We start from the raw sequence: 16,618 nt of genomic DNA on the forward strand, positions 1-16,618 counted from the left end.
GACGCGTTAGCGTTTAACGAATGCTAATCAGTTAGCGCATTTTAGTAAAAGAGGGGGTTTATCTTGCAGAAACATCTATGTGCAAAGATTATAAGCACATATTAAACCCAAGTCCTTGCAAACAGCAAAGGGACATGGTCTAGGTGTGTTTTGGGTGGGACCAGTAGCATAGAAGGTGGTGGGGGGCAGTCTGCCCCGGACGCAGTCTTACTAAAGGTGCGACATCCCTCTTCCTCTTTGCCCCCTTTCTTCTCCTTACGTGCACATATCCCTTGCCTTCCCCCATACCTTTTATATTTCCCCGGCATGAGGCCGCCACCCATGTCAGCATCGGCGCTAACGCTGATGTCGCTTCTGTAATCCACACTTAGGAAGCGACGTGAAAGGGCGAGCCAACACCGATGTGGGCATGCGGCTCACACCAAAGTTAAAAAGGTACGGGGAAAGGGAAGGGATGCCCGCGCGGCAGGGAAGAGGGTGGAGGAGGGGCGCTACCGCCCCAGGCGCCACTCACCCTGATTGCACCACTGAGTGAGACAAGGGCATGGCAAATCAGAAGATGCTTTTTCTTTTTTCCACATTTCAGAAGAGAGCGTCCTAAGAGATCAACACTGGAAGTTACAGCTTCTACCAAGGCATGTTTAAGATTTGGTAAACTGCTGCTATTGGGTGGTACTGCCCTGAAGAGATTGCGAGGGGGTTGTCTCCTTAATCCTCCAGTGGGTTTTGTTCCCCTCAAATACCAAATTGTCAATCAAACTAGTCACTGTTCTAGTCACGCAACGAGTGCTGGACATCTGGAATGCTCTCCCAGAGGAGGTTATTGCGGAATCCACCGTTCTAGGGTTTAAAAGCAAACTAGAGGCATAGAGGGATATGGGTGACTAAAATTATGCCAGGTGTACATCTGGCTGGGCCTCCACGTGTGCGGATCGCCGGACTTGATGGACCGAAGGTCTGATCCGGAAATGGCAGTTCTTATGTTCTTATAACTGGTTACATTTCTAAGATTGCAAATATAACTGGTTATGTGGCAGCACATTTATTTTAAAAATGTATAGCCCATTACATCCAATAGTTTTGCACGGGGTATAAGAAAAAATACAATTACTTAGCAAAAACAGAAACATTCAGCAAATGCACATTTCACTTAAAATATATACTGTCATATAATCTACTGATAAACACACTCAAGCAGTTGCCGTACAATGAGAGGCTAGAGAAACTGGGCCTCTTCTCCCTTGAAAAGTGGAGACTGAGAGGGGACATGATCAAAACATTCAAGATATTGAAGGGAATTGACTTAGTAGAGAAAAAGAGATTGTTCACCCTCTCCAAGGTGAAGAGAACGAGAGGGCACTCACTAAAGTTAAAAGGGGAAAGTTTCCGTACAAATGTAAGGAAGTTGTTCACCCAGAGAGTGGTAGAAATCTGGAACGCTCTTCCAGAGGCTGTTATAGGGGAAAGCACCCTTCAGGGATTCAACACAAAGTTAGACAAGTTCCTGCTGAACCAGAACGTACACAGGTAAGGCTAGACTCAAATAGGGCACTGGTCTTTGACCTAAGGGTCTGACCCAGCAGCGGCAATTCTTATGTTCTTATGTATAATTCCAGGCAGGGACCTTACTTCTGGAGGTAAAGCATTGCACAAGATTACACCTTGAATGGAAAGTATTGATCACCGGAAAGCTAAAAGTTTCACAAATTTAAATGATTTAACCACCAAAAACAATGAGTGTAAGCTATGACACTTCTGGAATCATGACACCAATGTAAAGTTGTATGACCTGACAATGCAGGTGTAAGCAGCCTTAGCCTATAGGGAGAGGAGGAGATAGTGAATGCTGTGGATGGGCAGGTTGGATGGGCCATTTGGCCTTTAACTGCCATTATGCTTCTCAGTTTCTATGTAAAAGTACGAGCAATATTGTCTCATTTACTGTGGATGTGCACAAGGGCGGAGCTTGAGAGGAGCATGGGTAGTGCAAGCAAGGCCTTGCAAGGATTATAAAATACTTTCATTTATGTATTTATTTCATAAATGAGGGCACGCTTATTAACACCACCTTTAGAGCTGGTGTAAGCAATTGCACCCATATATTTTAGTATTTTATAAAGAAAACCGGGTGACTACATTTCTTAATAAAATAGGTATTTTTCTGCCTTAAAGTAGGCACCCTGTTATGTTAGTTTCCACAGGCTTTCCTACTGTTAACACAATTTAATACCTAGTGTTACCAATCAAACATCAAACATGTTGATAGCTTGAATATTCAGATAACAAATTATGTGTTGAACATGCACACGTGAACAATGATGCTTGGTTAATCTATCTATCATGTGGCATTCATAATGATTCTGTCTGGAATATATGTATTCTCATTTTAACCTGTGTAAATATATTATGGATAATTTTGAAAATGATAATGGGGGTTTACGCACAGTAACGATCCCTTTAAAAGTTGCCCTGGGTTATCAGTGGGGAAAATAATTCATGCTGCAAGCAGTGTATATATAGTTTTTACTTTGTAGAGATTATAGCTTTGAGTATGGCCAGGGCAAAAGCAAAAAAAGCAAGTTTGGGGATTCCATTTTGAAATCCTCACACCTACTTTTCACAGATTTATTCCAGTCATACTTTGAACCTGCAAAGAGACTTAGGGCTCCTTTTCCTAAGGTGCGTTAGTGTTTTTAGTGCACGCAGGATTTTAACGCGCGCTAAACCCGTGCTACGCTTCTAGAACTAATGCCAGCTCAATGCTGGCGTTAAGGTCTAGCACATGCAGCAATTTAGCCCGTGCTATTCCGCGCGTTAAGCCCTAACGCACCTTTGTAAAAGGAGCCCTTAAATAAAATAGTGACACTATAGTCTACATCAGGGCTGCCCAAATCCGGTCCTCGAGATCTACTGGCAAGCCAGGTTTTCTGGATATCCACAATGAACATGCATGAGAGAAATTTGCATACCAAGAAGGCAGTGCAGGCAAAGTTATCTCATGCATATTCATTGTGGATATCCAGAAAACCTGGCCTGTCAATAGATCTCGAGGACCGGACTTGGGCAGCCCTGGTCTACATGATTTTCATATAGAGCCTTTAGATAGAATATTTTCAAGATATATTTACCTGGGAAGATGTCAGAAAATTGTCTTATTTATGTATGGGTGACAAAATATGCAGAGTGTGATGATCCTGGCCTCTTTTGCGACATCACTACTGCCAGAGCTCAAACTCTTACCATAAGGACAGGACCTTCCCTTAAGCTTAGAATATCTCCAATACCTTTTTGGGACCTTTCTTATGAGTCAAGCCTTGACTATGCTGGCTCTTTATTGAATCCAAAAATAAATCCACAAATAAAATATTCTGCTGCATATGGTGATTGAAGTCTACAAAATCCTGAGTGGAGTAGAACAGGTACAAGTGGATCGATTTTTCACTCCGTCAAAAATTGCAAAGGCTAGGGGACACTCGATGAAGTTACTGGGAAATACTTTTAAAACCAATAGGAGGAAAAATGTTTTCACTCAGAGAATAGTTGAGCTCTCGAACGTATTGCCAGAGGTTGTGGTAAGCGCAGATAGCGTAGCTGGTTTTAAGAAATGTTTGGACAATTTCCTTGAGGAAAAATCCATAGTCTTTTATTGAGAAAGACACGGGGAAAGCCACTGCTTGCCTTGGATAGGTAGCATGGAATGTTGCTACTATGGGTTTTGGCCAGTCCCTCCTCCTGCCACCCCCCAAGAGATCCCCTGGCAGGAGAGATTCACAGTCTCCCCTGCCAGAACGGTGACGGGACAAAAGCGCGCGAGACTTCAGCGTGCCAACATTGCAGCGCAGACAATTCAGCGCAAGACCCCCAACGCACCGCTGAAAAAGTTACTTTTAAAGAGCTCCAACAGGGGGTGTGGGGGGAACCCCCCCGCTTTACTTCATACTCTTCGCACAGCCATTGGGGGTATGTGGGGGGGTTTCAACCCCCCACATTATAGAGAAAACTTAACTTTTCCCTACAAAATTGGGAAAAAGTTAAGTTTACTCTATAATGGAGGGTTCCAACCCCCCTAACCCTCCCCTCAATGGCAGCGTGAAGAGTATGAAGTAAACTAAGGGGGTTCCCCATTCACACTCCACGTTGGAGCTCTTTAAAAGTAACTTTTTGGGCAGCGCGCTGGGGTCTTGCGCCCAATTGTCTGCACTGCATTGTCAGCGCGCTGAAGTCTTGTGCACGAATGACTATGAACCTGCCAGAACCCACAATGTTTTGACAAGTTAATACCACTCTTCTTATAGCTCCATTGATTGCCCATGCAATGTCACTCTCTCTTTAAAATTTTGTGTTTAAGACATATAACACTTCACATTGGTCTGCCCCTTATCTTTCCACTCACTGGTTGAGTTGCTGCGTCTGCACCCAGAGGTTGTGAGATCAAATCCCGGTGTTGCTCCTTGTGACCCTGGGCAAGTCACTTAATCCTTCAATGCCCAACAATTTGAATGTCAGACAAAAAATGTGGCATGCAAGTCCCCCATTCCCATTTCCATCAAGACAACTATGCTGTCTTGATACAAACCAATTGGTGATCCCAAGTCCACGTCAGGCTTATTATGAAAATACTAGGAAGTCTGCCTTCTTTTTTAAGGCCCTCAAAAAGGTTTTTAGCATTTGCACACCGCATTGACCCATGTGCTGGATATGGTGGTATATCAAGAAACCGTAAACCATTACTCAAGGAAAGTATGGATGAGTGTCTTGAATACAGCAGGCTGCAAGTTCTAAGGCAGCACTGTTCTACCAAAGGGATATTTATGTCAAACAAACTGGTATAATTTATCTGCCGGGGTTCTCATAGAATGCGATCAGGAGCAAGAACTGCAAAGGGGAAAACAGCATAATCTATCTGTGTGTCCCGAGGTGGAAGACTAGGTAGAAACTATTGAGTGTCTGGCAATGGAGAGTAATGGTAAATTAAATTCACTCAAAGAAAATGAGTTCTATAGGCCCAGTTTAAGAAACATTGAGAGGGGTTATTGGAACAGGTTTTTGTTTTGGGGTACAGTACTAAGTAACACCTGGGTTACTGCATAAATATAAGATTGACTTTTATGTGGTCCTAATTATGTGTGTGGGAGCTCCTGACCAGGTTTTCCAGGATCCCCCCTTTATTTATTTAAAATTATTTGTAGCCCGCCTATCTACAAGTATAGACGGGGACCAATGTAAACATACACAAACAGCAATTAACAAACAACAAAATACAACGGCAAGACCCATTAAAAAAAAATCTTAAAACATCTGAACATCTTCACATAATCTTAAAATTACTTCTTCAAAAAGACGGTTCAAAGCTGGTGCCAACCACAGCCTACCACTAAAAGACAGAATCTCGTACGCCTCCACTGCTTGTGCCAAAAGCATGTGCAAATAATACAGTTTTTACCTCTTTTCTAAATTGACAAAAAAAATGGTCAATTGATGCATAGAAACTGACAAAGCATTCCATAGAACCGGGCCCCAAACCGACAACATGGAATTCCTATTACCAGCAAGTTTCACGGTTACCAAGGATGGAATTTCCAATCTCAAACTGTCAGCAGATCGCAACTCACGGGTAGGAGAGAGTTCAGCCTTCCCTAGGTACAGCACAATCACAACCCAAACCGTTTTGAACAGGGGTGTCAAAGTCCCTCCTTGAGGGCCGCAATCCAGTCGGATTTTCAAGATTTCCCCAATGAATATGCATGAGATCTATGTGCATGCACTGCTTTCAATGCATATTCATTGGGGAAATCCTGAAAACCCGACTGGATTGCGGCCCTCAAGGAGGGATTTTGAGATCCCTGGTTTTCAAGGTTCAATGCAATTCTTTATTCAGCTTTAGCTGGCTGAACTTTCTTACCGCACAAGCCCAGGGAAAGAAAATAAACTTTTATTCAGCTCAACAGTTTCAGTCTAATATCACTCCACCTGGGTTTCATATAGTTCAGACAAGCATGCAGTCAGTTCTTGCCCTGCTCTCCACACTGGTTCCAACAGTTTCTTTATTATGTCAAGCTGGCTTACCTCAATCACACAGAGAATAATCCTTTCTCAACAGTCTTTCCTTCTCTCTCTTAGGCTTGGTTTCTTTCCTGAAAGTCTCAAGGTTTGTATCAGCAGACTTGTATCATCCTCCAGCTATGGAAGTGTCTTCTCACTCTTTGACCTCTCCCGGATAGTCTGTTTCTCAGTTCAAATAAACATTCCCAGCCAGACCCATGAACATATTCCACGGTGTTCAGAATAACAAACTGGGCTTACCTCAGCCAGCCAAGTATCAACATTCACAATATCAGCTCTTTCAAACAATTCTTTCCAGACTTATCTTCCCAGGGTTCCCTTTAACCCATGGCTAGGGAAGTAATTCAATTCTGAGCCTTCTTTACTCAAGGAAGTCTCTTCTTGGAGGCTCTCTCTCTCCCAGGGAGACCTCTCTCAATGATTCTCCTCTGGTGCAGGTATAATGTACTCCTTACTGCCTGAGTCCTACCCCCTCTGACTCAGTAGGCTCTGTTCTGGGCAGTTAGCGCCACCTCCTGGAGGATAGCCTAACTGCCAGCTAAATAAACCAGCGCCTTCTGCTGCCCATTGATAGAATAGCATCATTACTGAGAGACAATCCCTGAGTCTCTCACAATACAGTTAACCTGGCTGGTTAAGTGATGAATACTGGCACTTAACTGACCAAGTGCCGACTCTGCCCCAGAATGTCCCCAAAATAGCCAATTTTGAGTTCAATGCTAACCAATTATTTTCAGTGACACTAACTGGTTAAGTGCCACTGAACAGGTGATTTAACCAGCCAAGAGCTGTTTCTGGATGGTAAAATTTTTTTGACTATCAAACCAATTGATTTTTTTTTTTTTTTTTTCTGGGGGAATGATCATAGATGAATTAGCCAGCTTGCAGGTTGGCCCGGATTCTCTAGCCGACACTGTTGTTGATGGCCACCTTAAAAGAAGCTGGCAATCATGTGCCAATCGTGTGATGGTGCAGTTTAGACAAAGGAAGGAGCCAAAAATGTAGACCAGGGTTTTCAAGGCCTATGTTTCCGACACCTACCTTTGATGTGAATCATACCTGTGGAGAGGCACCTACCGGAGCCTAACGCCACTTCCAGCATTAGCCACGCCTACACTGGTATTAGGTGGCAGTAGGTGCCTCTGGAGGCGTGATTCTGTAACTGTTTTTTTAGGCACCAGTAGGCACCTTGAAATTTTTTTAAGTACTGTTTTAAATGGCATTTCCCTCTTAACTTAGGCTCCAGCAGGGCACCTACCAGCACCTATTAAAGTGCTGTTTAGAGAATATGGGCCATTAGGAGACTTAGAGGGGATATGATAGAGACTAACAAGATCACGAAGGGCTTGGAGAAAGTGGAGAGGGACAGATTCTTAAAACTTTCAACAACTACAAGAATGAGAGGGCATTTGGAAAAATTAAAAGGGGACAGATTCAGAACAAATGCTAGGAAGTTCTTCTTCACCCAACGGGTGGTGGACACCTGGAATGCGCTTCCAGAGGGCATGATAGGGCAGAGTACGGTATTGGAGTTCAAGAAGGGATTGGACAATTTTCTGAAGGTAAAGGGGATAGAAGGGTATAGATAGAGGGCTACTATACAGGTCCTGGACCTGATGGGCCGCCGCGTGAGCGGACTGCTGAGCATGATGGACCTCTGGTCTGACCCAGCAGAGGCATGGCTTATGTTCTTATGTTCTTGGTCAGTGGAAGGTTGATGCAGGAGAACTTAGGTGGCGGTAAATGCTCCAGCATTAACCTTTTGCAGGTAATGCATGTTATTAGCAACATTAGTGCATACTCTGCAAAAAAAAAAAAGATAGAAAATGCTTTAAAAAAGGTTGTACACAGTACATTCTGGTGTTAGGATGTGGTATGCCTTGATTTTACCACACTTTAGTAAAAGGACTACAACATGCACAAATATAATAATAATGGTAGAGTTGATTTTCCATCCACAACATATTCCTATCACGTGCTAAGCTATGAAAGCTGCTAACTTCTGTAAATTTTTTGCAGTTTAAATCCTAGTTTTCCTCCAGGAAGGTTAAGAAAAAAGTTCAATTTCAAAGAACCCATAACAGAACGAGCCTGTTGTTGAATTCCTTCTAAATGCATTTTTAATGTGAAATTAATGATCCTGCTCACCAAAAATGCAGGCTCATCAAAAATTATGCATTTTTTCCTATCGTTGATAGACTGTGCATTTAATTTTAGATTTTTGAAAGATAAAGGACAAATGAGCCACTTGTCAGGACACATTTCTCCCTGCATTTGCATAAAATAAAATAAATGGAATATGAAACATGGCACAGGGAAACAATCCCGCTTGCTTCCACCTCCCTCACTCTTTCCCATGAAATAAACAAAACTGCAAAGCTATCTTAGGTGTAATTTATCTTAACCCTTTTTGCCAACAATGAACAATGCACAAATTCCTGGATTTAACCTGTTTGAGAAGCACGGCCCCAAAAAAATTTCTCAAAGTCAGCAAATCACCTTAAGTCAGCTAGAATATAATAGCAAAACCAACCACAAAATTATTTCTAGCAAATTGAGATCAATATTGTCAGTAATTAGTGATGAAAATATCTGTATATACCTGTGTGATACTGGTGGCTGTTTCCATGATTCTCAATGGTACTAATAATTAACACCTTGTTTATCAGTATTCTTCAATGTAAGGCCCAGGGACCGATAGTGACCCCCATTATCATTCTGAGATTTTTCCCACTACTCTGCCTCGATACCCAAGCTCAGGATAGAAAGAGGGAAATAGAAAGGAGGAAGAGCTACATACTTGGAGAAGACATTTCTCAAAAGAAAAAAATGCATTTGGAAGAACCCAACCCCTTGATGTTACTCCCAATGGAAAGTTTGAAGGCAGTCTAGTTGGGATGGGATTTGACGGTTTTGGAAAAAAATGTCCATCTGCCCCTTTTTGGACATTTGTCTGTTTTGAAAATGACCCAATAGTTATTTCCATCACAGTAGCCTTCTTCATCAAACACTATCATAAAAAGGAAGAGACTGAAAACAAGCCTGTATTTAAGGCACTAACAATCACTTTTTTGGCATTAAGGCCCAGATTCTCTATAGGGTGCTAATATTGGTGGCTGCCTATAAAGCGACCACCGATCGTTTGTCAATCACGTGATTGTGCCCTATTCATGTCTCTGTGAAAAATAAGCACCAGAAATGTAGGCCAGGGTTTTCCAAGCCTGCATTTCCAGCGCCTATTTTTATTGTGAATCATGCCTACGTAGGCGCATTAGGCCATCTAATGCCAGTTATGGTATTAGTCACATCCATAGTGGTGTTAGATGGCCTAAAGAGCCTATGTAGGCTCTATTCCAGCATGCATTATTTAGACACTTTAGTGTCACATTTTTTTGCCTTTTTAAGCTGTGTTTATTAATTATCTTAGGCGCCTAAGTTTCTAGAATTTTCCCCTAATTGGCAACAATTTGAATTGTGTGCTTATGTAAGTTTTACAATGTTCAACTAAAAAGAGGGCGGAGTCTTGGGAGGGATATGGGAGCTAAGGGTAACCATGGGCGGGACATTCACTTCCAGTGCCTGCAGTATTACAAAATATGGGAGACCCATGCCCAATTGAAGCTTCAGGATTTACACCAGGTTTTTAATTTGAGTATATCATCCAAAACTGGTTGCAGATCTTGCCGCTAATTGGTAATCTAAGGACGGTGCCCAACTTGGAGTGCTGATCATAGAATACTGCTTAGCATTCATTTTTTTTTTTTCAGCACCCAAATTTGGATGCTCTTTGCCGAATTGAGCCCTAAATGTACCCATGTCGTGCCCCAACCCCCTGCCCTGTGAAAATTTATGGCCTGAAACATATAGGCAAGTTAGTTGGTGTTTTATATGTCATTTACATCCATAGCAGCATTTGTATATTTTTAATGCCTAAAACAAAGCTGCCCCTTTAAAAATTACCCCTGTAGAAGACAATTAACTCCACTCTCTTCCCTTTCCCCGCGCCTTTTTAACTTCTTTGGCATGAGCAGAATGCCCATGTCGGTTTCAGCTCACCCTTTAACATTGCATAAATGGGACTATGAAAAAGAAATTTTAAAAGATTGCAAACTATTCAAAATACCGCTATAAAAGTAACGCCTTTCTATTTACAATTTCATTGGTTACAAGTCTTTTTTTTTATAGGACTCGTTTCAAAGCTCTAATTCTTAAGCATAGCGCTTTTTATTCTCAGCAACTTAATTTTAAAACCATGTTAAAGACCTTCTTCTTCTGTGAAGCTTTTGGGAAAGACTCAATTGCTTCTGAGTTAATCCATATTTTCCTAATGGACTGTGGGTTTTTAATTTGGATCCTGTGATTTGACATTGGTACAAGATGTACAGTAACCCTAACCCATCACCAAATAACCAAATTCTACCCCTCAATCAAATACTTCCATCCTGTAATTGATACTGGTTGCTTTTCTTGTCATTCACCACCCTGCATCCTCGCCATATATGTAACTATCATTGCATAGTAAACCGCTTCACCGCATTATTCTGTCCCTTGCATTTTGCTCTATAAGTCACTCGCACTGTTTTTTTCCACTATATAAATATCTCTGCTGTATATGTACAATCTCCTGCATGGTAAATCTGCATTGTTCTTTGCTGTATAAACACCTTTACTGAATATGTACAGTCCTCATTGTATCTTTGCTGTAAATGTACAGTCTCTTACACTGTACACCGCTCTGAACTGTTTGTGGTACTGCGGTATACAAAATAAAGTTATTATTATTATTAAGTAAGTGAATGTTGCTCTGTATGTTTGGTTTTGAGATGTTTAGGTCTGTCCTATTTTAAGATGGAGTTCTTTTTCATTTGTTGTCTATCTGTTGGACCAAGAACAATTGGTATAATAAGTTTAAGTAAAACATAAAACTTCCTAGGCACGGGTCCCGGAAGTGACGTCAGAGAGTGCCAATGCTGACATGGGCAGCAACCTTGTGCCAGGGAAATAAAGGTACAGAGAAGGCAAGGGGCATGCGCGCATAGCAAGGAGCGTGGGGCGGAGAGGAAGAGGAGTGTCACACTCTTAGAAAGGCCACGGCCGGGGCAGACCCCCCCCACACACACACACCCCTTACTATGCCACTGTACACGTGTAAAATCTGACTCCCATCTGTACTCCAAAACACGTCTACATCCAAGCTTAAATGTACACTTTTTTAATAGTATGCATACTTTATATAGTAACTTAGTAAATGATGGCAGATAAAGACCCGAATGGTCCATCCAGTCTGCCCAACCTGATTCAATTTAATTTTTTGTTTCTTCTTCTTAGCTATTTCTGGGCAAGAATCCAAAGCTCTTCCCGGTACTGTGCTTAGGTTCCAACTACTGAAGTCTCTATCAAAGCTCACCCCAGCCTATCTACACCCTCCCAGCCATTGAAGCCCTCCCCAGCCCATCCACAACCAAACGGCCATATACAGACAGAGACCGTGCAAGTCTGTCCAGTACTGGCCTTAGTTCTTCAATATTTACTGTTATTTTCTGATTCTAGATCCTCTGTGTTCATCCCACGCTTTTTTGAACTCCGTCACCATTTTCCTCTCCACCACCCCTCTCGGGAGCGCATTCCAGGCATCCACCACCCTCTCTGTAAAGAAGAATTTCCTTACATTGCTCTTGAGTCTCCCACCTCTCAGCCTCAAATTATGCCCTCTGGTTTTACCATTTTCCTTTCTCTTGAAAAGATTTTGTTTTACGTTAATACCTTTCAAGTACTTAAATGTCTGAATCGTATCTCCCCTGTCCCTCCTTTCCTCTAGTCTAGGGTATACATATTCAGGGCTTCCAGTCTCTCCTCATACATCTTTTGGCGCAAACTTCCTATCATTTTCGTCGCCCTCCTATGGACCGCTTCAAGTCTTCTTATGTCCTTCGCCAGATATGGTCTCCAAAACTGAACACAATACTCCAAGTGAGGCCTCACCAACTACCTGTACAGGGGCATCAACACCTTCTTTCTTCTAATGGTTACACCTCTTTTTATAAAGCCCAGCATCCTTCTGGCAGCAGGCACCGCCTTGTCACACTGTTTTTTTGCCTTTAGATCTTCGGACACTATCACCCCAAGATCCCTATCCCCCTCCGTGCATATCAGCATCTCACCTCCCAGCATATTCGGTTCCTTCCGATTATTAATCCCCAAATGTATTACTCTGCATTTCTTTAAATTGAATTTTAGTTGCCAGATATTAGACCATTACTCTAACTTTTGCAGATCCTTTTTCATGTTTTCCACTCCCTCCATGGTGTCTACTCTGTTACAAATCTTGGTATATGTGTTTATGTGTAAAGGGAAGTAATTTTATAATCAGCACATACAGATTAACCCCCTCTTTTACGAAACTGCAATAGCAGTTTCTAGCGCAGAGAGCCGCGCTGAATGGCCCGCGCTGCTCCCGACGCTCATAGGAACGCAATGAGCGTCAGGAGCAGCACAGGCCATTCAGCGCGGCTTCTCATGCTAGAAACTGCTATCATAGTTTCGTGAAAGAAGGCCTAACTGTTAGTGAACAGTTGGGTCTTGCAGTTTAAGAATTTTTTTATTTTTTTTTTTTAGTTCAATCATCTTTATTGAAAATTTTATAATATACAGAACAATAGGACAACAATGACCAAATACTGTTTAAATTAAAGCTAGTCATTTTGGTGGGCACAAGAGACTGATGGATTCTAACTTCTACTCATGAGTTCATCTTTATTCATTTAATTTTTTTTCTATTCATTTTAATGTTTATCTCCAAGAGAAAACATTGAATGTATTTTGTTTCATTCTTTTATATTTTTCCATATTTGATAGTTTTACATTTTTTACCCTGAAAATATCTGGGAAGAGACTTGGTAAAATCCACAAATAATTCAGTTTTGATGTGCTCTAGTAAGGCTAAAAATAGACACGATAATCTTTACCTTGCCCACCTCCTGAAACAAAAACAATGCAATGCGGAAATGCAGTGCAGTACTCCCCCAAAATTTGCGGGGCTTCCGTTCCAGGAACTCTTGCAAATTTCGAAAAACCATGAATGAGGTTTTTCGCCTGTCAAAAGGCAGGGGAGGCAGGAGAGGGCAGCTGGAGCGCCGGCGGATGAAGAAAATCACTCGCAGTCTGCTCCGACTGCTTCTCCCTGTAGTAAAGTCGGGCAACACCAATTAGGAGCTGCTTTGACACGCAACTCCTGATTGGTGTAGCCCGACTGTACTACAGGAAGAGGCGGTCGGAGCCGACCACGAATGAGCGACTCCATAATTTGCAAACCGCGACTTCACGGGGGGACACAGTATGTTTACTAATGACACAGGGAATGACAGAGTTCTTTGGATTCATGCAGAGCTAAAAAGGATATGCCTCTTTACTTTGATATACATACCCATTATGAGTTTAAATATCAGTAAAGCATTCCAGTGGAAATTTGGGGGGAGATTATTAGTTGACTGAGCTTTAAATATAAATGGATGCTACATTTGGTGGTTCGGTTCTGAAAAAAGATTTCACTATTTCAAATCTCTAATTGTGGCTCATTAACAATGAAATACTATACTACACAAATAATAGCTTTAAATGCGTTCATTAGTTTTTCTGGCAAACTAGAGACTCCTATGGTTTTCTAATTCTCCAAATTGAATCTGAATTCATCAACTGTTGAGCACAGTAGGCCTAGACACATTTATACAAGAGTAGTTAGGGATATTCTGTCACTTGTAAGAAGTGCTATGGTGTTAAAACAGGTTAATCAACAATTGAATTGAGTATGCTGAGCAGTAGTTGTTTGTGTTTATGCTGATTTGGAGAATTTGCTATACTGCCTTCCCTGGTGGACAGCTTAAGACGGTTCACAATAAAAGTGGAAGAGGAAAAGGGCAATACAGTACTCCCCCGAAATTCACGGGGGTTCCGCTCCAGGAACCCCCGCAAATTTCAAAAAAACGTGAATGCGGTTTTTCACCTGTCAAAAGGCAGGGGAGGGCAGCTGGAGTGCCGGCAGGTGAAGAAAATCACTCGCAGTCTGCTCCGACCGCCTCTTCCTGTAGTAAATTCAGGCTACACCAATCAGGAGCTGCGTGTCAAAGCAGCTCCTGATTGGTGTAGCCCGATTTTACTACAGGAAGAGGCGGTCGGAGCAGACCGCAAATGAGCGAGTCCATGATTTGCGAACCACGAATTTGCGGGGGAACAATGTAATATTTAGTTTTCCTTGGTGCTTCTGAAAGGATATAGACAGAGTGGAGGAAGTATTAGAATTGTTTTTAAAGGAATGTACCCAGGTAACTTAATAGTTAGTTGGGTCAATTCTCCAGGATGAAATTTTCCCTTCACTTAGTATGCACACTCAGTCACTTTTCAGATGTAAGCACACATTCTCTCTCTCTCACTGATACAGCTCCACCTGTGGGTTAATGTTCAAAATCTAATACTGGCAGAAGAGGCATTTAGTGCCAGAATAACACTGGTATTAGGGTGCGCAGACCATATTCAAATGCATGTAAATGTATTTAAATGTGGCCATTAGTAAGCCCACTGCATGTTTAAAAAAAAAAAAAAAAAAAAAAAAAGGAAAACCGGAAAACTACCACCTGGTCCAGGGCAGCATCAGGGGTTATTTGAGAGAAGAGGTGTCTAAGGTCACCCCTTCTCTCCTACCAATCCAAACACCCTACCCTACCAGACAGGCTCTATGACCAGGAACCCCCCAAATGACCCCCCCAGCCTCACTGGGCTAGATCCAATCCCCGAACTGCCACTGGCCTTGGTAGCCTACTGGACAGGTTAACCCCGTATCCTGACCTGACCCCTCAGCTGGGCCAGGCCAAGCACAATCCTCTATCACTGGCCCTGGTGGACTAGGGTCTCTTGACAACCCCCACCCCCTCCACATACCTTGATCTTGTCAGGCGGGAGGGATGTCTATACAGTACTCTCCTGCCTCTGGGCCGCCATTTCCAAACTGGCAGCGCCCTGCCTTTGCCCAGTGTATCCTGGGATGCACTAAGCAGGGCCAAAACACCATATGAAGAATTTTTCTTTTTCTTATATGGTGCTTTGGCCCCCACCTAGTGTATCCCAGGATACACCGAGCAGGGATGGGGTGCTGCCATTTTGTAAAGGGTAGCCCAGAGTCAGGAGATGATAGGCATCCCTCCTGCCTTCCATGATCAAGGTTCATGGAGTGGTAGGGGGGGGGTTCTACTTACAGTTGCCAGATTTTGTCCTAAAAAAAGATGATGTATGGCCCCCACCTCATTCCATCCCTGGCCCCACCATATTCTGACCTTCGACCCCATCCCCACACAAATCCCGTCTCTTTGGGGCAAATCTAGAGGGCACCTGTGACACGATGATGTCACGTTGCATCCACACATGTGCAGATGCCTTCCAGATGCGGCCCTGAGCTCAATGGTTTTCAAAATGTGGACAAAGTGCCAGGTTTTGAAAACCCGTCCAGATGCCCAGACATCTGGTAATCATAGTTCTAATACACCTCCAGGGCCAGTAGGGGATGGGTTTGAGAGACCAGAGTAAGTGATAGTTAGGGGGTTGGGCCCAGTCCAGCCTGGCCCAGCTGACCAGTTGAGGGGTTAGGTTGGGACAGGATAGACCGGGGGGGGGGGGGGAGGGATTGTTTGGCAGTCCACTAGACCACCAGGGCCAGTGGCAGTTAGGGGGTTGGACCCAGCTTTTTCCAGCCCAGTGTGTGTGTGTGGGGGGGGGGGGCGGGGGGTCAGGTTAGATTAGGTTGAGGCGGTTCAGAAGCCCTATAGATGATCAGAGCCAGTGGCAGTTTGGGAGTTAAGCCCGGCCTGGTGGGTCTGTTCAGACTCAGACTCAGGATTAGCATGCTGTGGCACACATTTTTCATTTTTGGTTTGTTTGTTTTTTACTTTACTGTCAGTAAAAAACAATGAGCCAATCAGTGCTCAGGCAATGACAGGAAAGTTAGCACAGAGTAATGAGCAGCAAATGAATACTGAAATTTTAATGTAGCATGAATTTGCATATTCATTACTTTGAGCATGCCATGCTAATTTTTCAGCACTGGATTCACAGTGGAGTTTCCTCTATTGCAAATCTTTTGAGCATGAACTCATAGGTCTTCCCACCGTCATTTAAATTTCTTACATTTGCTGCTAGTCTATTCAAATAAATGAAATAAATACAGCAGCACACCCCTCACACCTACCCCATTCCTTCTTAAATTCCTTCTTGCTATCCCACACCAAGGGTTAAAAACCTTCTGGGCAGCTTATAATCTAAAATCTTATTTACTAAAATTAGTTACATAAAATCACATCAAACTTAATGTTAAAAAAAACTACATTTTTTTTTTTTTTAATAGAAGGGGTGAGATACATATTAAGTCAGGTCTTATTGTGTCTGGCAGGAATCTCTCAAGTGCCAATTGTCATTATTTATTTTCATAGGCATCAGAAAAAAATAAATGTTTAAACTCTGTTTTAAACTTATTGAGTGTTCCTATCAATCGAAGAGCTAATGGTATAGAATT

The 16,618-nt window shown here is 42.6% G+C and overlaps 1 protein-coding gene across 29 annotated transcripts in view; it reads right to left on the bottom strand.

The window, feature by feature from the left end:
- RBFOX1 (RNA binding fox-1 homolog 1) overlaps positions 1-16,618 on the bottom strand; it is a 520,491-nt gene that overhangs the window by 472,439 nt on the left and 31,434 nt on the right. For 2 of the 29 annotated variants that reach the window (XM_033914631.1, XM_033914630.1), the window contains exon 1: positions 6,067-6,557. The exons of 26 other annotated variants lie outside the window; for them this stretch is intronic. The gene's annotated coding sequence lies outside the window, so the exon portion shown is untranslated. Of the gene's footprint in view, positions 1-6,066; positions 6,558-16,618 lie in introns of those variants that run through there. One more of the 29 variants, XM_033914632.1, reaches the window with a different exon arrangement.

Source organism: Geotrypetes seraphini, chromosome 11, assembly GCF_902459505.1.
Source record: "Geotrypetes seraphini chromosome 11, aGeoSer1.1, whole genome shotgun sequence".
Taxonomy (NCBI): Eukaryota; Metazoa; Chordata; class Amphibia; order Gymnophiona; family Dermophiidae; genus Geotrypetes; species Geotrypetes seraphini.